This window comes from Pleurodeles waltl, chromosome 3_2 (assembly GCF_031143425.1).
Source record: "Pleurodeles waltl isolate 20211129_DDA chromosome 3_2, aPleWal1.hap1.20221129, whole genome shotgun sequence".
Classification (NCBI taxonomy): domain Eukaryota; kingdom Metazoa; phylum Chordata; class Amphibia; order Caudata; family Salamandridae; genus Pleurodeles; species Pleurodeles waltl.
Window position 1 is genome coordinate 115,799,450 of NC_090441.1, and position 22,824 is coordinate 115,822,273.

The window sequence follows — 22,824 nt, forward strand, 5'->3', positions numbered from 1 at the left end:
CATTGTTATGATTGGTTTAACATAACATGATTTCAAACTGGATGGACAGCTGCTATTACAACACCAGTTATAACAATTACAGAAATTGAGTGTCCATCTTTCCCACAAAAAGATTAATGACCTTCAGCTGCTGTAGTGTGTAGTGCAGTTTGAGGCTGTCCACCTTGCCCTCAGTGTCCCATTCACTTCTACTTGTGTATAATATTTGTGCTGCTGAACCTGATCTAAAGACCATAAAAGAAATTTACACCCATCAACCCATCACTCTTTACACTTCCTCCTCGGAAGTATCTGTTTTCCATAACCTGTACAGTTTACACTAACTAGGTCCAAGGTTTATGAGAAGTGAACCTAGTCACTCTTACCATTCAACCTTACGCCCACCCCAATAAAGATAATGGCTACCACTTTACGTAAAACAATAAGCAGCACTTTTATGAAAACGTCAATATGAGGCGAACGTTTAGGCACTAAGGATACTCCAGGATGATGCAGCCGTTGCATTTCAGGGTTCCTCAGGGGTCCTCATGATTTCAGATCAAATCTCCAGCTCAGAGACAGTTGCTTCTTGCACTGTTCTGTGACAAATCTCAATGTCATCCTCTCTATGTACGCTGGTCTATGTAGGACTAATAGTTCAACTTCTCTGGTGTCTTCATTTATTTCCATACTGATGCTTGCTCTTTCCTCACTCCAGTCCCAAGTGGCCTCAGTTGTATCTAAAAAGCAAGCCTTGCCCTAGAAATCAGTTTAATGGGAAAGATTAAGACATTTAATTTGTAAGACATATTCCAATTACTATGATGATCTTTATTACCTTGTCAGAAGTTATGTTAACTCAAACCTAGTCAACATACCCTCCCTTAATAGAACCCAGGCTATCACCTTCATTCTTACCCCTCAAACCTTTCAGCTTTCAGACAAAATCGTGAGCCTTGATATCCTAGCCCTCAAAGAAGCATGGCTTATTAATGCTTTTAACATTGTTCTAGATCTTCATCTCCCCTCGCATTATTTATTTCGCCACTTTGACTGTGAATCCAGACAAGGCAGTGGCATAGCAGTAATTTACAGAAACACGTTTAGCTGCAAATCACTTTCAATTTAATTATTCAGCTACTTCTGATGTGCTAATATGGCCACTTATCACAGGGTGTATGCCTTAGGACTCTTATCTGACAGTGTATGTCTGTCTCCTTGGAGCAAACAACATCTTTGTTGAGCAAAGCTTCGGGTTTATATCTTCACAACTGGTCCACACAGAGACCGTCATCTTCCTGGGTGTCTACAACTTACACTGGGGTGAAGATAATAGAGCAGTTAATTTGTTCTTTTCTCCTCTCTTTGATAAAGACCTTCTCCAACACGGCCAGAAACCAATTCACTGTAAGAGTTGTATCCTGGACCTCTTTAGCTTCAAGGGCACAGTTTTGTACTGAGGGCCCCATTCCAGTGGACCAGTTTGATCACCTACAAATACCTTTCAATCTATCCCTTGTCCATCAGAAAATAAATCTTGGTTGCATGATGCCAAAAACATTAACAGCAACAACCTGCGAGTAAACCTTGGGGTATCCTTACCTCGCCTAGCTCCTAATGGGACATCAATGCCACAATAAAGGGTTATAATAAATGCATTGAAAATATGATTAATCAGTATAGTTCATTGACAAGCAAGAGGAAAAGTCCCAAACGGTAATCAAAGCAACTATGTACCCAAGGAAGCATCTGAGACCTCTTGATAAAAGATGTAGAAAAGCACCCTCTCACTCCAGTTCATCTATTCTCATGGCTGAGAAACCATCTGAACATTACCAAAGCGAAATCCATTTACATTAAGTCTATGGGACTGATTACAACTTTGGAGGAGGTGTTAATCCGTCCCAAATGTGACGGATATACCACCAGCCGTATTACGAGTTCCATAGGATATAATGGACTCGTAATACGGCTGGTGGTATATCTGTCACTTTTGGGACGGATTAACACCTTCCTCCAAAGTTGTAATCAGGCCCTATATTTGATGTTGCTTAAAACTGTACAAAACATTTGTTCAACTTTATCAAAGTCAGTCAGGCTCTCAGTCCATCAACAGTACTGCCTCCATACCCGTAACTAAATGTGAATTTGCAACCTTCTTTGCAGACAAAGTGAAATGCATTGAGCATTCTATTTCCACAAAGCTCCACCATCCCAGATGACCGAACACTGAATAGCAAAGCACAATGGTCATGATCAGACTTTGAGACATTCCGAGTCTGAATTACTTGAATTTATAACTAAGGTTAAACCTTCCAATGGCTTCTCTGATGCATTACTTGAAACTGTGAGTAAGGAAAGGCCAAACTCTTGCTCCAATAGTCCACTTCCCTGTTTAATTCTTCACTTATACAATGTGTTTTTTCCAGACTGTTTGGAAATTGGGCACGCCACTCCCATCATCAAAAAACCTTAGACAGACACCAGTGTCCCAGTGTCAGCACTTCCCTTCTTAGGGAAGGTGTTAGAAGGCAGGCTGCTCAACTACTGCTCCTTATCCAGGCAAACAACCTCTTGATGTTTTCTAATCCAGATTTAGTCAAGGCGGCAGAATAGAAACAGCACTTCTACAAATTGTGGATGATTCTCTCCACTTTCTCGACTCTGGTGAATCTTGCTTACTAGTGATTTTGGACTGCTTATCTGCCTTCCATACTGTCAACCACCCCAGTCTGATTAACATCCTGAAGGAATGGATAGGCATCAAAGGCACATTCCTCAAGTGTAATGAATCCTTTTTATATAACTTCATATGGTGAAAATAGAAAGCTCATTCTCAAGCAAAACTACCCACAGGAAAGGGGATTCACAGGGCTCAATACTTCCCTCACTTTATTTAATCTTTACTGGGAACCTCTAGGAGAGAGTCTAAGAAACACTGGGATTCTACATCATCAAAAAGTGGATGACACAATGATAAACCTAAAGCTTGCATCCCTGAAATACATCAAGTTCCGTGTCTTTGTCCTCAAGAGGATTACAAAAATATATGTAAAACTTCTCATAAAATTAAATCTCACAAAAACAAAGGGGGTCATTCTGAACCGGGTGGGCAGGGGGAGGCCGCCCACCAGGCGTGAACCGCCAAATGGCCGCTCCGGAGGCCGCTCCGGAGGCCGCTCCGGAGGTCAAAACCGCCAGAAACAGGCTGGCGGGAAGGGGGTCGGAATCCCCATGGCAAGCAGCACCGCCATGGAGGTTCAGCCCAGCCAGGGGAAATCCGGGGGGAAACCGCCGGATCCCCTTTTCTGACCGTGGCTTTACCGCCGCGGTCAGAATGGGCACTGAAGCACCGCCAGCCTGTTGGCGGTGCTTCCGTTGCCCGCGGCCATGGCGGTATTAGACCGCCAGGGTCAGAATGAGGCCCAAAATCCCTACACATCTCACTAAAAAAATATCTAACCTCTCCAACCATGAGTGTCTTGAATCCTTCTGTCCTTTAACTGCAATGCAGGCAATGCAAAAATAGATAAATTATTTGGCTTTACCCTAGCCAATCGTTTGGACCTCTGGAAACAGGTCTGGGCCATAGTCAAAAGTGCAAGCTACCTGTTATGACTACTCTGGGGCCTCAGGCACTTCATTCCAAAGCAGAACTTAAAATTGGTAGTCAATGTATTGGTTATCTCCAGACTGGATTATGGGAACTCACTCCTCTCAGGTCTCAATAAAGGCCACCTCACACCCATGACAGCAGTATTGCATGCAGCTGCCCATTTTATTCAGGCCACAAGAAATTTGACCATACATCCCCATTGAGGCAAAAACCCAATTTAAGATGGAAAGCATGACCCATAAAGTGCTCCATTACTCCTCATCATCCTACCTGAATGGAAAACTAAATGCTTCATGTGCATAGGATGACATTTTCATTTTTGGTAAGAGCATGATGCAAGACGGTGGGAAAAGTTGAATATTTAGGAACAGAAGGGTTTTATCATTGAATTCTCCAAGTGTAATGTTGCTGAAAAGGTAAACACATTTAGGCCATGTCATAATTGAATATGGAGTAAAACCTAGAACTCCTTTGGTTGATGCTATTCGGGAAGCTTGAACAGAGATGATGAGTTAGTCGAATTCTGTGGTAAGTACATCCCTACGTTTTCTGAAAACACATCACATCAGACAGTTGCACAAAGGAACGAACAAATCAGAATTATCAAGTGAATGTGAATAAGTGTTGCTGCGTTGAAAGTATTTTCCCCAAATGCATATAGTATTATTACTACTGATGCCAGTAACAAGGGTTTGAGAGCAGTTTTCATGCAGAAGAATGCATTTGATAAATAATGTGTTATTGCTTATGTGTGACGATCTTTTTCACCAACTGAAGAGAGGTACTCTATTATTGGATGGGAAACTTTAGTGTGTGCTTGGGTCCCTGATAATTTCCAAGCTTTTTGTGGGATCAGCCATTAATCAATAGGTAGCAATCGCAAACCTCTTGTGAATATATTAATTACAGCAGGCATAGTTAACAGCTCCTCTAGGATTGCAAGAATATCAATGTGCATACAAAATTATAATTATAAAATTATATACGTTCTAGGGAAAGAAAACATCAATAATTTTTTCTTTTTTAGGATGCCTAAATAATTTGAAGAGTGTGAGAATGAAGTCTTGAAAGGTGTTCAAACTGCATACATGCATGAATAGGGATAACCTGCTATTTGTAAATTTGGTCTAGCGAATATGTCAAGAATGCAAATTTGCAACGCATCATTGACTTCGAGGGGGGAAGAATTGTTCCTCCTGAAACTTTATGAAAAAGATTATGGGCCTGATTCTAACTTTGGAGGACGGTGTTAAACCGTCCCAAAAGTGGCGGATATACCACCTACCGTATTACGAGTTCCATAGGATATAATGGACTCGTAATACGGTAGGTGGTATATCCGCCACTTTTGGGACGGTTTAACACCGTCCTCCAAAGTTAGAATCAGGCCCTATGTATTTAGGACATGGGGGTCATTTTGGAATCTTAAGGACAAAACTTGATGTGAAAAAGCTGTTGTGGTGGGCTGGCATGGATCTTGCAATTTAAAGGTATGTGATAGTGTTTGCATTGCTTCATCACTGAACAAGTCTTATTGGCCCGATTGGTGTTCTACATAAAATTATTCCTGCGCTTATTTGTATTTTTACACACTTGTCTGTTGTCAAAGTGGTAGAAAATGTTAACACTGATTCAATACGGAAATTTTTGGATGATGTTTTTACTAATGAAGGCATTCATGTTAATCTTTTGAGGCATAATGATGTTCAGTTTTTCTAACAAAAAAGTCAAACCATATTTTGAAAGATTAATAATGAAGTGAAAAAACACTTTTCAATGCAATCCCCGTGGTAACAGAATGATTGAAAGATTTAACTGTATTATTAAAGGAGCTATTCAATTGACTTTTAAAAGGGAACATGGTTTGAGAGTTGCAGCTTGCTAAAAAGCTTGCTTAAAAGGCGTGGGCTTATAGGATCAAAAATGTATGATGGAACTATGCATGCATTTACAACACATAGCTTTCTCTCTTATCCATTAGCTCAAAATTTATTTACCATGCATTGCCTTTACAACATAGGGGGTCATTGCGACCCCGGCGGGCGCCGCCCGCCGGGCGGAAACCTCCAAAAGACCGCACCGTGGTCAAATGACCGCGGGGGTCATTACAACTTTCTCGCTGGGCCGGCGGGCGATCTCCAAAAGATCGCCCGCCGGCCCAGCGGGAAAGCCCCTACAAAGAGGAAGCCGGCTCCGAATGGAGCCGGCGGATTTGCAGGGGTGCGACGGGTGCAGTGGCACCCGTCGCGATTTTCAGTGTCTGCAAAGCAGACACTGAAAATCTTTGTGGGGCCCTGTTAGGGGGCCCCTGCATTGCCCATGCAAGTGGCATGGGCAGTGCAGGGGCCCCCAGGGGCCCCACGACACCCGTTCCCGCCAGCCTCTTCCTGGCGGTGTAAACCGCCAGGAACAGCCTGGCGGGAAGGGGGTCGGAATCCCCATGGCAGCGCTGCAAGCAGCGCCGCCATGGATGATTCCCTGGGCCAGGGGAAAACCGGTGGGAAACCGCCGGTTCCCCTTTTCTGACCGCGGCTTTACCGCCGCGGTCAGAATGGCCCGGGAAGCACCGCCAGCCTGTTGGCGGTGCTTCCTCTGCCCTCCACCCTGGCGGTTTGAAACCGCCAGGGTCGGAATGAGGGCCATAATCTTTTACCATGCGTATACCTTTACCATGCATGCCTTTGTAACGCAAGGTAAGTATATATAAGTTAAGTGAAACACACACACATATATATTTATATATATATTACTTTTCTTAATTGGGGACCCCCCACACCCTCATTTTTTTAAAATTACCTTTACCACCCTATACCCGTGCCCACCCCCAAAATACCATTAGTGCCCTATATTCCTACCCACCCCTAAACCCTAAAACACACTTACCACCGTATAACATTACCAACACCTAAACCCCTTTCACCACCGAATACCCCTACCCAACCTTAAAACACCCTTACTACTTCATACCCTTACGCACCCCTAAGCCCTAAAAACACCCTTATTACTGACCCCCCACCTTTAAACCCTAAAAGCACCCTTCTACCTAATACCCTTAGCTATCTTTAAACCCTAAAACTACCATTACCACCCAATACCCCTACCCACTCAACATCTAAATTGTATTATATACACATACAGACAACATACACTTACCTTTAATATACTTACCTTGTGTTGTAAAGGTATGCATGGTAAAGGCAAATTTGTGAAAAAGGCTTGCATTGTAAAGGCAATGCGTGGTAAAGGCATTGTGTGGTAATAGCATTGTGTGGGTCCGACCACGTGCTATAGGCTGTTTCCCTAGGATCATCAATAATGAGGCCACAGGCTTATCTCCTTTCACCATCTTCAGAGGAAGGAATCCCAGACCTAAATATAATTCAGGATGGTTGTTTGACGCCGATGTAGAACACTGGCCTGTGGACAGTGTCTGCAACAGAATAAAAGAATCTCATAATAGAAGGAAATATCAGTATGATTTAAGAAAACAACACTAAATCTTAAGGTTGGGCAACTGGTTTGTGTAAAAAAAATGGCAAAGTTTCTAAAGGGCAAAGTTTGTTTTGATTCTCTTGAGGTTGTGGAGGTTTTACAGAATGCTGTCATCTGCATTACGGAAAGGTGTAGCATGTAAATCGCCTTGCTACCAGATGTGAAGACTGCTGACAAAAACTTTGAAGGATGCTAATAACAGTAGATGTTGAAGCTGATATGGTGATTGAGAAAGGTGATTATGATTCAGGTATATCATTTCAGAAGATACTTGTGGTGGTGGAGACAACATGTCTGTTTTGACCTCTGGAAATAGGTGCATGGATTGGGTTAATAGTGGTAGTAAGTTGGTGCCAACACAGGAAGATGAGAGTGTGTTGTTTGGACCACCTGCACAGAAAAATGAAAAGGAGTATGTAGAACCTAAAACTCAAAGCTTGGGATGGAGTGAGAAGGAAGTTGGACCTGGATCACGACTACGTTGGAGAAATGTCCATTAGGAAAAGACACAGAATGCACCTTTGTGATTATGTTCAGGGTGAAGAGATGGATGATTTGTGATTACTCGTTCAGTTTATTCATTTTGTAACCCCATGACAATTTGCCTTACATTTATTAATGTTATTTATTACATGTCTTTGTATTTTTGCTATCTTTAGTAGGAAACTCTTTTATTGTGTTAAGAGGAGAATGTGTTATGGGGCTTATATGGATGGAATGTTGGGATGGTGAATTGTTGGGATTCCATTTCATGATAGGTGGAATCTATGGGAACAGTGGGCAGAGGAATTACAGTGGAGTTAGGTGTTGATAGTCATCACTTCCCAGTTTATAGAATAAAACAAAGAAAAGAATGTGTACATTTATACATAGCTGTCCCTTGTCTCCAAGGTGATCATGTTTTGTTCAGCATTCGATCAATGTCAGAAGGTATTGTAATGATGTATTGTGCCTGACCAATGGGTCCCAGCCGGAATTGCATATCCATTGCATTGTGGCCATCAGTCTCATAGTTTCTTCAAGTTTTGTGTCTGGTCATCCTGACTCCCAGGGCCTCCTGAGTGTCCATTCAATATTTGGCCCGTCTGCAACATTCAGGCTGTACACCAACCCAGGGTCCGGTAATACAGGAGTTTGCCGCTGGTCTGCACTTCCCAAGAAATCGATGTTCCAGACTCCAGGGTGAGAGCGTGGGTTGATACCCCTCCAATCTCACCTGTGCCCCAGTCTAGCACAGTTGGTTCTGACACAGGCCCTGAAATAGAGCCATGGGCAGCCCCACTCTTTTTTTTTAATTTTTTTTTGGCTGTCAGGTGCTTCTCGGTTTGCATTCCTCCATGGTGCCCTACCACATGTCCCCACCCAGACCCTTCTTCACAGCACTACCAGGCTGTCTTTGGCTCTATTGCCAAATACTTCCCCAATACTTCTTTGATGCCCAAAAAATGCTACAGTCATCTCTCCCCCTCTCTTCACTTCTCTGCATTCACAGAAACTCGTATTCAGTTATGCCATTACATTGACTCTGTCCACGAGTGTGATTGTGTTGCTGTATGATAAATCTGACAGGATGTTGTAGGATGTTTACGACATCAGGCCGAAGAGCCTCAAAGCATGTATGCCATCTTGACTTGCCAGTCACACCACCCATGGTGGTGGTATTGTTGGTGGTGGTTGTGGGAGCAATTGTGGTGGAATTGGTTGCATTGGTGATTTTGGAATCAATGACAGTGATGTGGTGATGGTGATGGCATTAGTAGTGATATAGGTTGTGGCAGTGGTATTGATGTGGTATTGGCTGTTGTGGTGGTATTATTGGTGTGTGCTGTTGGTGGTGGTGTGGTGTTGATGGTGATAGCTGTATTGGAGTTATTGATGTTGATGGTTTTAGCATTGCGGGGGCATTGATAGTAGTGGTGGGATTGGTGATGTGCCATTCGTGGTGGTTGCATTTGTGGAGGTAGTGGTAGTAGTAGTGGAATTGGTGTTCAGTGGCAATATTAGTCCTATGGGTATTTTGACAGTATTGGTAGGGATGGTGGTGCAGGATTAGCATGATGGTATTAGTGGTGGTGGTGTTACTGCAGGAGGTACTGGCAGTGGAATTGGTATTGGTCTGTCATTACTGGAATGGGTGGTATTGTTGGTTGGTGTGAGAAAACAGGGCTGATTGCAGAGGCCCCATAACTTTTTGCCCCCATTTTCCACTTTTTGCTGGTGTTTTCCTGACTTTAAAGGTGCCCTGGGTACTGCTAACCAGTCCCATGGCCTGTGCTCTGTGTAAAATGGACATGCAAATTAGGCTAATTATAATTGGCTAAGTTAACCTACCTATAAGTCCCTAGTATATGGTAGGGCATGTAGGTTTAGGGACCACAGCATAGGTGGTGCACACCTAGGTGCACTGCTGAGGTGCCCAGTGTCATTTTAAAAGCAAGCCTGCCCTGCTGGCTGCTTTTAAATTAAAGTTATATGCAAATTCGACTTTGGAATTAAAGGTACTTCCAAAGTCTTAAACTACCTTATTTTTACATATAAGTCACCCCTAAGGTGTGCCCTATGTGCCCCTAGGGCTGGGTGCCATGTAACTATAAGCAGGGACTTTATAAAAATAGATTTATAAGCCCTGGTGAGGTAAAAACAGCCAAATTCGTTTTTCCCTCATTGAAGTAAATGGCCTTCATAGGCTAGAATGGGCAGACTTTATTTTAAATTTTAAAGTCTCCTTAAATGTTACATACCAAGAATTTGGTATCAAATTGATTGTTGTAATAAATCCCACAACTTCCAGTTGTTGGATTTAATATAACTTGTCCAGGTAAAAAGTTTAGACTTTACCTAAAAAGTTGCCAATTTCAGCTCTGCATTGTTTGTGCTGCTGTGCTCTGATTGGCCAGCCTGCAGCAGCTTCTGCCAGGCTGCCTTGATGAGGTGTGAAGTGGCCAGGCTTCACACAAAGGAATGTGCTTGGGGGAGAGAATCTCCCCTCAGCAGATGGTGAGGCAGGAAGGGGGAGGGCTGCCAAACTGGTCTTCAAAGGCAGAGAAGGACATTTGCAGCACCCAGCAACACCCCCACATCCTGCAACCCCAGACAATTAGGTGCCCCCTTGATTAGATTAGGAGAGGGCAGGAGAGGGGTGTGTTTATGATTTTTAGCCACACCAGTGGGTGGGCTCAGCCAGATGTAACCTCCAAAAATCAGATTCATGCATGTTGGATTTTTAGAGACTGTTGCATTCTGGGATGGATTTTTGCCACACTTCCCAGGAAGTGGTCATCACAGGGGGACGACCCTGTCCCTGATTGGAGAACCAGGGCCCCCCTGCTTTTCACCCAGGAGCAAGGATAAAACTGGCAGACCTGCACCCACGCCTCAGATCCCCTCCAGAATTCAACAAGAAAGGAACTAAAGAAGAAGAAGGACTGCCCTGCTGGACCCCTGGCCTGCACCTGGACCCTGCACTCAGAAGGACTGCACCAGCTGCACACTTGGGCTTCACCACAAGAAGGACTTTGCCTGGCTTCAACTGGTTCAAGGAGGGACTCCCTGTTTGCTACAGGTGAAAAATTGCTAAACCAGAGTCCCCTGCACCAACTCCTGAAGAAAGCGACCAGCTGACCACTGTCCAGTGGCCAAAAAGGAGTTTGCGCCAGGTGCATTCTGGGAGTTGAAGTCCGCACCCCCCAAGGACCATCACAGAACTTCTGGACCCTTGGGGTGAGCTGTGGATCCCAAAAGAACCTTAAAAGAACATCTGGGTGAAGCCCCAGAAGTTTGGAAAAGATTTGAGAATTTTTGGAAAAAAGCTCCAGAGAGGGACCGACCCGCCGTGGAAATTCTAGCCGGCTTGCCTCAACCGCGACCCGGCCTGACTTCGTGGTTCGTCCCGGTCAAGAAAAACATCCGAAAAAGAGACTAAGGCCCTCATTACAACTTTGACGGGCGGCGGAGGCCGCCCGCCAAAGTTGCGCCGCAGGAATACCGCACCGCGGTCTGAAGACCGCGGCCGGCATTCTGAGTTTCCCGCTGGGCAGGCGGGCGGCCGCCTTAAGGCCGCCCGCCAGCCCAGCGGGAAACAACCTTCCCACGAGGACGCCGGCTCGGAATCGAGCCGGCGGAGTGGGAAGGTGCGACGGGTGCTACTGCACCCGTCGCGTATTTCACTGTCTGCTATGCAGACAGTGAAATACAAGCGGGGCCCTCTTACGGGGGCCCCTGCAGTGCCCATGCCATTGGCATGGGCACTGCAGGGGCCCCCAGGGGCCCCGCGACACCCCCTACCGCCATCCTGTTCCTGGCGGGCGAACCGCCAGGAACAGGATGGCGGTAGGGGGTGTCAGAATCCCCAAGGCGGCGCAGCATGCTGCGCCGCCTTGGAGGATTCTGACGGGCAGCGGAAAACCGGCGGGAGACCGCCGGTTTTCCTGCACTGACCGCGGCCAAAGCGCCGCGGTCAGAATGCCCTAAGGGGCACCGCCAGGCTGTCGGCGGTGCTCCCGCCAACCGCGAGCCTGGCGGTCACAGACCGCCAGGCTCGTAATGAGGGCCTAAGTCCGAACGTAAAAAGTTGACCGGGACCTCCCAGCCATCGTATCCGAGAAGGGCTCCATGGACGTCGGATCAAGATCCAGGTTTACCCCGGTCGAAGGATTTTCATCTCGAAAAAACGACTACGTCCGAAGGTAAAAGTCTCCACCGAGGAAACCCACATCGCTTATCCGGACAAGGGCTCCAGGAGGTCGGATTCAACTGGCAGGTTCGTCCCGGTGAAGAAAAAATTCAAAATAAAGACTAAGGCCCTCATTCTGACCCTGGCGGTCGGTGATAAAGCGGCGGCCAAGCCGCCAACAGGCCGGCGGTCTAAAATATGCAATTCTGACCCTGGCGGGAACCGCCAACACAGCCCACCAACTTAACACTCCGACCGCCACAGCGGTACAAACAAACAGCGCGGCGGTTCCCGCCAACAGCCCGGCGGCAGACAATGTACCGCCCACCCTATTACGACCCACCAATCTGCCACCTTTTCCGGGGCGGGAGCACCGCCGATAAGAACACGGCGGAAACAGACTATGAACGGGAAAACGCTCACCTCTACGCACTCCACGCGAGATTCCGGCAGTATGGAACCAGAGTTGCAGGTCATCCCCGCACTCCTATTCCTGCTCATATACCAGGAGCACGCCCGGCGGCGCGGAAGACATCGGTGAGTACTGCACCTACGACACAGGGGAGGGAAAAGATTACCGGCACACACCCACCCACCCACACCCACTACAACACACACATCAATGCATTCCCACAGATCACTGTCACAACCCACAAACCACCCCCCTCCGAAATAATGCAAAGACCAAAAGAAGAGATCATAAACGGGCAGATATATTGAAATATGTACACCAGTAATCCCAATAAATAAATAAACTATGTACAAAATATATACAGCTACTAAATGTAGTCCAACCACTGTCCGTGGATCACAGGGGTCCTGTGCAAAGGGGCAAGGCCAAGTCCCACGACAAGAACTCCACGGAGAGAACACTGCAGGGGCATCAGAAAGAAAATAGGACAGGCACCTCAGGGGGAAGGGAAGGGGGGGCACCTCAGCCACTTGAGTACACAACGCCAGATCCACGAGGGGACTCCATGACCACTGGCCCATCCTGGGGAGAGCAAAGCCACAGTCCAAACAGTCCATACAGTGGGTGGCCTGCCCACTGGGCCATCCTGGGGAGAGCAAAGCCACAGTCCATACAGTCCATACAGTGGGTGGCCTGCCCACTGGGCCATCCTGAGGAGAGCAAAGCCACAGTCCATACAGTCCATACAGTGGGTGGCCTGCCCACTGGGCCATCCTGGGGAGAGCAAAGCCACAGTCCATACAGTCCATACAGTGGGTGGCCTGCCCACTGGGCCATCCTGGGGAGAGCAAAGCCACAGTCCATACAGTCCATACAGTGGGTGGCCTGCCCACTGGGCCATCCTGGGGAGAGCAAAGCCACAGTCCATACAGTCCATACAGTGGGTGGCCTGCCCACTGGGCCATCCTGGGGAGAGCAAAGCCACAGTCCATACAGTCCATACAGTGGGTGGCCTGCCCACTGGGCCATCCTGGGGAGAGCAAAGCCACAGTCCATACAGTCCATAACAGACCCCACTGCCACTGGAGGAGGCAAGTTGGCCAGAGGACATCCTGCAGCCCTGCCCGAGATAGATCCTGCCCTGCTACGTCTGCCAAAGGGCCAGCGGTTCTTGCCCTGAAGGGCCCAGTTCAGCGGTTCTTGAGACGGCGGGGCCCAGTTCAGCGCTCCTTGCCTTGAAGGGCCCAGTTCAGCGGTTCTTGCCTTGAAGGGCCCAGTTCAGCGGTTCTTGAGACGGCGGGGCCCAGTTCAGCGGTGCGTGAGACGGCGGGGCCCAGTTCAGCGGTTCTTGAGACGGCGGGGCCCAGTTCAGCGGTCCTTGCCCTGAAGGGCCCAGTTCAGCGGTTCTTGAGACGGCGGGGCCCAGTTCAGCGCTCCTTGCCTTGAAGGGCCCAGTTCAGCGGTTCTTGCCTTGAAGGGCCCAGTTCAGCGGTTCTTGAGACGGCGGGGCCCAGTTCAGCGGTGCGTGAGACGGCGGGGCCCAGTTCAGCGGTTCTTGAGACGGCGGGGCCCAGTTCAGCGGTCCTTGCCCTGAAGGGCCCAGTTCAGCGGTTCTTGAGACGGCGGGGCCCAGTTCAGCGCTCCTTGCCTTGAAGGGCCCAGTTCAGCGGTTCTTGCCTTGAAGGGCCCAGTTCAGCGGTTCTTGAGACGGCGGGGCCCAGTTCAGCGGTGCGTGAGACGGCGGGGCCCAGTTCAGCGGTTCTTGAGACGGCGGGGCCCAGTTCAGCGCTCCTTGCCTTGAAGGGCCCAGTTCAGCGGTTCTTGCCTTGAAGGGCCCAGTTCAGCGGTTCTTGAGACGGCGGGGCCCAGTTCAGCGGTGCGTGAGACGGCGGGGCCCAGTTCAGCGGTTCTTGAGACGGCGGGGCCCAGTTCAGCGGTCCTTGCCCTGAATGGCCCAGTTCAGCGGTTCTTGAGACGGCGGGGCCCAGTTCAGCGCTCCTTGCCTTGAAGGGCCCAGTTCAGCGGTTCTTGCCTTGAAGGGTCCAGTTCAGCGGTTCTTGAGACGGCGGGGCCCAGTTCAGCGGTTCTTGAGACGGCGGGCCCCAGCTCAGCGGTTCTTGCCCTGAAGGGCCCAGTTCAGCGGTTCTTGAGACGGCGGACGGTCTATGGCCAACTGCTAATTGCCTGGTGGTGCCCTCCTGGGCAGCGGGGATGGTGCTCCTTCACTGCCCACCTGGGCTGTGGGTGGTGGGGCCCTCCTGGCCAGCTGGGCTGGGTCCTCCCTGGGCAGCGGCTATGGGGGTGGTGGGCTCTCCCGGGGCAGCTGTGCCGGTTCCTCCCGGGGCAGCGGCTATGGGGGTTGTGGGCTCCTCCTGGGCATGAGGCCTGCTGCCTGACCTCTCCGACTTGCTACCCTTGCCCTCCTTAGTCGTGGGCCTGTGGCCCTTTCCTCCCTTTGGAGCTGTGGCTGGTGACTGTCTCTGGGTGGTGTCCGGGGGGGATGTAGAAGGCGGGCTCCTGCGGCGCCCCTTCCGCCTTCTGCTCCTCTTCCCAGGGGGTGGGCTGGCTGTCCCCTTGCTGCTGGGCGAAGATCCAGACATGCGGGCTGGCGGGCTCCAATACCCCTGCACCCTTGTCAAGGGGGCTGCAGGGCTGGTGGTGGCTGAGGTGCTCTTCTTACCCCGACGAGAAGGAGGGGGGGGCTCAGGGTCAGGAAAGAAGTTAGTAGTGGCGAGGAAGAGCTTCTTGGGACAATGGAGAGTGGTAGGTACAGTGGGAATGGGAGTGGAGGGAGAGGATGTGGTTGTAGGTGAGTCACGTTTGCTGTCTTTGGGTGCAGGTGCAGGAGGGATAGGCTGTCGTGAGGTGGATGGCTGTTGGGTGGGTGGGTGGCTGCGTTTGTGTGGTGTGGAAGAGGGGGTGACAGACACAGTGGGAGAGGACACAGGGGACGTGTAAATGGCAGTGGGGGTGGTGACTGCACGTGTGCGGACTGGAGTGGAGGGTGTGCTGGTGATGGAAACACTGGCTGATGGTGAGGTGAATGGAGGTGTGAGTGTAGACGTCACAGGGAGGGAGACGAGGAGGTGGGGGTCACAGAGGTGGTAGTGACTGTTGGCATGTCTGCATCGGAATGTTGCGTGTGTGAATGTCTGCGTGATCTGTGGTGCTTATGTTTGGATGAGCTTCTCTTGGGTGTTGAGGTGTGTGCAGGCTGGTCTGATGGTGTGGGTGGGACAGGCAGAGGAACAGGAGACTGGGAGGAGGGAGTTAGTAGAGGCAGGCAGGAGACAGGGACAATGGCTGCCGTCAGTGCTGAGGCCAGAGCCTGGAACGATCGCTGATGGGCAGCCTGACCCGAATGAATGCCCTCCAGGTACGCATTGCTGCGATGAACCTCCCTCTCCACCCCCTGGATGGCATTCAAAAGGGTAGTCTGCCCAACAATGAGCGTTCGGAGGAGGTCAATGACCTCCTCACTGAGGGCAGCGGGGGTAACAGGGGCAGGGCCTGAGGTGCCTGGGGCGAAGGAGATGCCCGGCTTCCTGGCAGAGCGGGCACGGGGCGAACGCTGAGGGGCTGCTGGGAGGGCGGAGATGGTGCGCTGGGTGGCGGCTGTACCTGTAATGGCGGGGGGCACGGATGGTGCCACCCCCGCAAGGGAGCCCCCTTCCGAGGACGGGGATGGGGGGCATGTTGGGCCTGGCGGGGGGCCTGGCGGGGGCCTGGCGGGGATGGGGGGCATGTTGGGCCTGGCGGGGAGCCTGGCGGGGATGGGGGGCGTTGGGCCACTGGAAAGGAAAATGCTGACAAACTTGAACGTGGTATTTCTCCCTCCCTGTACGTGTCACATAGGTCCGCGCCCATGAGAAGATCGGGATTTGGCGTGCCATCGCCAAGGAAGTCCGGACCCTGGGGGTCCACCATCGACGGGGCACCCACTGCCGCAAGAGGTGGGAGGACATCCGCCGCGGGACCAAGAAGACCGCCGAGTCTCTGCTGGGGATGGCCTCCCAACGTAGGCGGGGTGCCTGCCGTCAACTGAGCCCCCTGATGTTCCGGATCCTGGCGGTGGCCTACCCTGATTTGGATGGGCGCGTGAGGGCAGCACAGCAGACACAAGGGGGTGAGTACAAGCATTATCTACTCTGTTGTCGCGCAGTGGAGGTGTCTGGGTGGGGGAGGAGGGCTGCATCCTGACGGCCTCGCAGGAGTCGGCGGAGGAATGGATACTGGTAAGTTGAAGCTTCAATACTGCTTCCCCCCCACCTGCATGCCAAATCAGACCCCAAACCTCACCCCCATCCTCGAACCCCACCCTCACCCCCACCCCCATCGTCACCCCCACCCTCACCCCCACCACCATCCTCACCCCCACCACCATCCTCACCCCCACCCCCAGCACACCTATTCCCCGCCAATGTCTCACCATCACAACCCACACATCCCAAAACCTAGGCCTGCATGCGTCCACTAAGCATGGACACCCATCACCAAAGCATGCCCAATGCATATACACATCCCCCCCACAAGCCACCCTCACCAAAGCCCCCACACACGAATGCCAGCACTTGGGGACACGAGAACCCACAGATACACCCATATGCCACACATTGAAACTATAACCATACCTCTATACCCCTGCAGGACCCGACCGTCAACACACCGCGGCGGAGGGGCCAGAATTCTCCACACCCCCCACCCAAGAGGCCGTCAGCGATGACAGCAGCTCTGTCGACCTGGACACCGATGACCAGCCCGGACCATCGGGGACCTCTGGACAGTCGGTTCCCCTCACACAGGCCCAGGCCACTACAGACCCAAACCCCTCTGGGAACACCAGCACAGCTCCCACCCAGCGGGCCCATGCCTCTGTCTCCAGGGCGCGTCAATCTGCGGTGTGTCTACCACTACAGGGCACCCAGGATAACCCACCACCCCAACAACAACAGGGACCTGGGGGCAGTGGTAGTGGGCACACCGGCCAGGGGGCAGAGGCCCAGGGAAACAGGGGAACTCGGAGGGCAGCTGTGCGACAGGGGGGGGAGGAGAGGCCCAGGGAACCCACTCTCCACGAGGTCCTCACCACCATCATGGGAGCATACAACCGCTCCCAGGAGACGATGGCGACGGTACTGGCCCGGTTCCAAGAGATCCAGGTGCTGCAGGAGGAACACTATCGGGGGTACAGGGAGGACATCAGAGCCATCAACACCACCCTGGTTACCATGGTAGGGCTGCTGCAGGACCTCGTCAACAACAGGGCGGACACTGAACAACACCCAAGGGCCCCTGCCACTAGCCTGGACCAAGAACAGCCAACCACCTCCGGCGGCGCTAGTGGACAGGAGGCCCCCGCACAGCAGCAGCCCACCAGACCCCCACCTCCTGCAGGAGAAGAACCACCCCGCAAGAGGGCCCTGAGATCTCGCAAGAAGACAGAGTAGGATGTCAAGACCCCCGCCAGCAATGGATACCACCTGATGTCATCCCACTGTCCCACATTGTCACCCTGTCCATCCTTGAACTGCCCATGCTCCATCTCTCCACAGGCCTCTGGACAATGCACCTGTGTGACTGTTACTCTGGACTCTGCCATGGACATTCCTTCACCATAGCCCCCACCCACTTGAAACCACCCATCCCATTTTGAGCACTTAAATAAACACCTATTTTGCACCAAAATATCAGGAGTCTGGCTGTGATTTCAATAGACTGTAATTGACATGACAGTGCAAATATGTCCTTGTACATGGTGAAGTCAACAAACAGCTGCCACAAAGCTGTAGTCCATGGGGAAACGAAGCACAGGACTCGTAGTGGGGACCCCAGATCTGAAATAGGGAGGGAAAAGCCAAAACTCAGTCATCATACACTGGGGCAAATAGACAGGCAGCAGAGATGCTGGAGAGTAGTTAACATTTACTAAATTATCTTTGAAATGTTACCTGTGTCCTATTGGAAGTACTGTTCAATGATTCTGTCCCTGTTGTCTGTTTCAGCCCCGTCGTCTTCCTCCTCGTCACTCTCCTCAGGTTCTACCGCTGCCACAACACCACCGTCTCGACCATCCTCCTGCAGGAAAGGCACCTGGCGGCGCAAAGCCAGGTTGTGAAGCATGCAGCAGGCCACGATGATGTGACACACCTTCTTAGGTGAGTACATTAGGGATCCACCTGTCATATGCAGGCACCTAAACCTGGCCTTTAGGAGGCCAAAGGTGCGTTCGATCACCCTCCTAGTACGCCCATGGGCCTCATTGTACCGTTCCTCTGCCCTGGTCCGGGGATTCCTTACTGGGGTCAGTAGCCACGACAGGTTGGGGTACCCAGAGTCCCCCACTAGCCATACACGGTGTCTCTGTAGCTGTTCCATCACGTAAGGGATGCTGCTATTCCTGAGGATGTAGGCGTCATGCACTGACCCTGGGAATTTGGCATTTACATGCGAGATGTACTGGTCAGCCAAACACACCACCTGGATGTTCATGGAATGGTACGTTTTTCTGTTCCCTTGCAGGATGTTCAAGACTTCCTCCTCCCATGATGTGAATTGTGGGGGTTGAGGAGGGGGTCCTCCGCCAGTCTTCTGCACGGCGATGTTGTGCCTGGATACCATGGAACGCACCTTCCCCCGTAGGTCGTTCCATCGCTTCCTGATGTCTTCCCGATTTCTGGGGTGCTGTCCCACTGCGTTGACCCTGTCGACAATCCTCTGCCATAGCTCCGTCCTCCGGGCAATGCTGGTGTATTGTATCTGTGTGCCGAACAGCTGGGGCTCTACCCGAACGATTTCCTCCACCATGACCCTGAGTTCTTCGTCTGTGAAGCGGGGTTGTCTTTGGGGTGCCATGGGGTGGTGTGTATGATGTGTGGGGTGGAGTATGTGTATTTAAGTGAGTTGAGTGTGGTGGTGTGTGTTGTTTTGTGTGTGGATAGTGTGTGGGTGATGGTGTTGAGTGGCTGTGGCTGTTATTTTTTGGATGCTGGTGTCTCGCTCTTGCCTTCTTTACGAATTTTTTAGCGTAGGGGTTTGTGGGTGATGTGGGTGGGTGTTTTATATTGTATTGTGTGTGTGGGAGTGGTGTGTGTATGTGTATCAGGTGTGTGGGATTCAAATCGTCCAATGTGGCTGAGTTTTGTTCGTTTGTGTGTATTCTGACCGCGGCAGTGTGTCCGTGTCGCTGCAGGGTCCAGTCGTCCCCGTCGTGGAGCTCCCCTCGCCCTCCGTCTCACTGGTCCAGTCTGACTCTGTGGCATGGCCCTCCTGGGCCATGTGAGATGCAGCTCCCTCCTGCCCCGATGCCACTTCTCCTCCGCCTGATGATGCTGATGCACACAAGCACAGAAAGACAAACAAAAAGGGGGGGGGAGAGAGAAATAAAGGGATATTGATTACATGGATCTCCGGTACAGTTAGCGGACATGACAGACACAGATGCCCCCTGCACTAAGTTGCGCACTTGGGGTCCGCTACGCATTCCGTGGAACATGCCCTACACGCCTAGAGTTGACAACTGCACCCATGGATGACACGGCCCAGGGATGGCTGTACTGACAAACTACTGAGGGTGGTGGCTGGGGACACAGGGGCTTACGGGGGTGCCCAGCCTACAGATATCGCCCTGGCCTAGGGGGACCCCCAGCCCTCCTCCCCCACCCAGACACCTCCACTGCGCGACAACAGAGTAGATAATGCTTGTACTCACCCCCTTGTGTCTGCTGTGCTGCCCTCACGCGCCCATCCAAATCAGGGTAGGCCACCGCCAGGATCCGGAACATCAGGGGGCTCAGTTGACGGCAGGCACCCCGCCTACGTTGGGAGGCCATCCCCAGCAGAGACTCGGCGGTCTTCTTGGTCCCGCGGCGGATGTCCTCCCACCTCTTGCGGCAGTGGGTGCCCCGTCGATGGTGGACCCCCAGGGTCCGGACTTCCTTGGCGATGGCACGCCAAATCCCGATCTTCTCATGGGCGCGGACCTATGTGACACGTACAGGGAGGGAGAAATACCACGTTCAAGTTTGTCAGCATTTTCCTTTCCAGTGGCCCAACGCCCCCCATCCCCGCCAGGCCCCCCGCCAGGCCCAACATGCCCCCCATCCCCGCCAGGCCCCCGCCAGGCCCCCCGCCAGGCCCAACATGCCCCCATCCCCGCCAGGCCCCCCGCCAGGACCCCCGCCAGGCCCAACATGCCCCCCATCCCCGCCATGCCCCCCGCCAGGCCCAACATGCCCCCATCCCCGCCAGGCCCCCCGCCAGGACCCCCGCCAGGCCCAACATGCCCCCCATCCCCGCCAGGCCCCCCGCCATGCCCCCCGCCAGGCCCAACATGCCCCCCATCCCCGCCAGGCCCCCCGCCATGCCCCCCGCCAGGCCCAACATGCCCCCCATCCCCGCCAGGCCCCCCGCCAGGCCCCCAAGCCAGCCAGTGGCCCAAATCCATATTGAATTAAACTCACTTGTTGGTCTGGAGGACCGTAGAGTAGGGCATACTGGGGGAGGACCCCATCCACAAGTTTCTCCAACTCCTCTCCAGTGAAGGCAGGGGCCCTTTCCCCAGGCGCAGCAGCCATTGTCCCTTCCAGACCGAGGTCACAGCAACACTTGCAGTATAGGTCCTCTCCTGTGAAAGTTCAAGTCGCAAGTGGATAAGTAGATAGAAAATGGCAGTGACGTCCGCGGCGGTGCGTACCGCGGCGGTGCGTCCCGCCACCGCCGGCGCCCTTCGCCATTGGCTCCTGAAACCCATAGGCTTCAATGTTAACCAATGCGGCTTTGCGCCGCGGTCTTCGCCCGCCGCCCGCCGCGGTGTGCCACGCCAGCGCATTGACCTCACATCCCATTGTCACACTTCACAGGTCAGGCAGCCGCCATTTCCAGGGCCCACATGGCTCAATTTCAACTGCGTCACACAGGCCTAGGCCTTGCATAGCCACTCAGACACGCCATTCACTGCATAGAGAATCGTTTACTGTGCTAGCTGTGAGTACGTACCTGTGGGTTGCTTGACTGTGTGCTCCATGTTGTCCTTCCTAGGCACCGTCCGCTGGGTTGGGCGAGGAGACGGATGAATCCTCCTGTGTACCGACCGCTGGTGGACCTGTCGACAATGGAAGAACGCCACATTATCCTGACCTACCGTCTTAACCGTGCCACTATCCATGAACTGTGTGCCCAGCTGGAGCCCGACCTGATGTCCCCCATCCGCCAACCCACAGGGATTCCCCCTCTGGTGCAGGTCATGTCAGTACTCCATTTCTTGGCAAGTGGGTCATTTCAGACAACCGTGGGAATTGCTTCTGGGATGTCTCAGCCCATGTTTTCGAAGGTGTTATCCAGAGTGTTGTCTGCCCTGATGAAATCCGTGAGGAGCTACATCATTTTCCCTGAGGTGGGCGAATTGGCTACAGTGAAGGGTGATTTCTACGCCCTTGGACATATTCCCAACGTAATTGGTGCCATTGATGGGACCCATGTGGCTTTGGTTCCCCCAAGAGACAGGGAGCAGGTGTACAGGAACAGAAAAACGTACCATTCCATGAACATCCAGGTGGTGTGTTTGGCTGACCAGTACATCTCGCATGTAAATGCCAAATTCCCAGGGTCAGTGCATGACGCCTACATCCTCAGGAATAGCAGCATCCCTTACGTGATGGAACAGCTACAGAGACACCGTGTATGGCTAGTGGGGGACTCTGGGTACCCCAACCTGTCGTGGCTACTGACCCCAGTAAGGAATCCCCGGACCAGGGCAGAGGAACGGTACAATGAGGCCCATGGGCGTACTAGGAGGGTGATCGAACGCACCTTTGGCCTCCTAAAGGCCAGGTTTAGGTGCCTGCATATGACAGGTGGATCCCTAATGTACTCACCTAAGAAGGTGTGTCACATCATCGTGGCCTGCTGCATGCTTCACAACCTGGCTTTGCGCCGCCAGGTGCCTTTCCTGCAGGAGGATGGTCGAGACGGTGGTGTTGTGGCAGCGGTAGAACCTGAGGAGAGTGACGAGGAGGAAGACGACGGGGCTGAAACAGACAACAGGGACAGAATCATTGAACAGTACTTCCAATAGGACACAGGTAACATTTCAAAGATAATTTAGTAAATGTTAACTACTCTCCAGCATCTCTGCTGCCTGTCTATTTGCCCCAGTGTATGATGACTGAGTTTTGGCTTTTCCCTCCCTATTTCAGATCTGGGGTCCCCACTACGAGTCCTGTGCTTCGTTTCCCCATGGACTACAGCTTTGTGGCAGCTGTTTGTTGACTTCACCATGTACAAGGACATATTTGCACTGTCATGTCAATTACAGTCTATTGAAATCACAGCCAGACTCCTGATATTTTGGTGCAAAATAGGTGTTTATTTAAGTGCTCAAAATGGGATGGGTGGTTTCAAGTGGGTGGGGGCTATGGTGAAGGAATGTCCATGGCAGAGTCCAGAGTAACAGTCACACAGGTGCATTGTCCAGAGGCCTGTGGAGAGATGGAGCATGGGCAGTTCAAGGATGGACAGGGTGACAATGTGGGACAGTGGGATGACATCAGGTGGTATCCATTGCTGGCGGGGGTCTTGACATCCTACTCTGTCTTCTTGCGAGATCTCAGGGCCCTCTTGCGGGGTGGTTCTTCTCCTGCAGGAGGTGGGGGTCTG